The following is a 1,234-nucleotide window of genomic DNA, read 5'->3' on the forward strand; positions in this document are numbered from 1 at the left end:
GAATTGTAGAGATGGTCTAGTCCAATCCCCTACAGGCATGAAAACGGAGGTCTAGGCAGTTCAAATAACTTCTACGACACTAGCAAGAACGGGGAGCAAAGACAAGAGTAAAATCTAGTCCTTCTGACCCCCAAGCCAACACTATAACCTCAGATTCTTAAACAGAATGACCAAATCTTGGGGATACAACTGCCAGGAAATACCCGAAGCTGTAGCATAACTAGGCTACTTCTTTGAAATCTTAAATATTACTTTAAAATAAGTAAGTTAAAACAATTTTTTATTACAAGAAACAAGCATGTATTTATTTTCTAGAAAAGAGGGAGAACCCAAATCTCAAAGGAAGTTTCTGCTTGGGGCAGCCAAGCATAGACTCTCGGAAGGAATGTGTAGTCATTGCTCAGGGCACATCATGGGCTGGTGTAACACGCACTGCTTTTCACTGCAGCACTATTTACAATAGCCAGGACACGGAAGCCATCTAAATGTCTATCAACAGAGGAATGGATAAAGAAGATGTGGTACATATATATAAAATGGAATATTACTCCACCATAAAAAATGGAATATTACTCCATTGGGTTATTTGTAGAGACATGGATGGACCTCGAGACTGTCATACAGAGTGAAGTAAGTCAGAAAGGAAAAACAATTATCATATATTAACGCATATATGTGGAATCTAGAAAAATGGTATAGATGATCTTATTGGCAAAGCAGAAATAGAGACACAGACATAGAGAACAAACATATGGACTATGGACAGCAAGGGAGGGAAGGGGGGATGAGTTGGGAGATTGGGGTTGACATATATACACTATTGATACTATGTGTAAAATAGATAACTAATGAGAACCTACTGTATAGCTCAGGGAACTCTGCTCAGTGCTCTGTGGTGACCTAAATGGGAAGGAAGTGCTCGCTTCGGCAGCACATATACTAAAATTGGAATGATACAGAGAAGATTAGCATGGCCCCTGCACAAGGATGACACACAAAATCATGAAATGTTCCATATTTTTAAACTCAAAGTGGAGTAAAGACCTAAATGTAAAGCCAGACACTATACAACTCAGCAGAAACACTCTATGACATAGATCACAGCAAGATCCTTTATGACCCACCTCCTGGAGAAATGGAAATAAAAACAAAAATAAACAAATGGGACCAATGAAACTTAAAAGCTTTTGCACAGCAAAGGAAAACATAAACAAGATGAAAAGACGACCCTCAG

The 1,234-nt window shown here is 38.8% G+C and overlaps 1 non-coding gene across 1 annotated transcript; it reads left to right on the forward strand.

Annotated features, from left to right (window-relative positions):
• Positions 1-915: 915 nt before the first annotated feature.
• On the forward strand, positions 916-1,022 carry LOC117314038 (U6 spliceosomal RNA). The gene has a single exon (XR_004528721.1). It is a non-coding gene; the product is annotated as a U6 spliceosomal RNA (small nuclear RNA).
• The last annotated feature ends 212 nt before the right edge of the window (positions 1,023-1,234 follow it).

This window comes from Tursiops truncatus, chromosome 10 (assembly GCF_011762595.2).
Source record: "Tursiops truncatus isolate mTurTru1 chromosome 10, mTurTru1.mat.Y, whole genome shotgun sequence".
NCBI classification, from domain to species: domain Eukaryota; kingdom Metazoa; phylum Chordata; class Mammalia; order Artiodactyla; family Delphinidae; genus Tursiops; species Tursiops truncatus.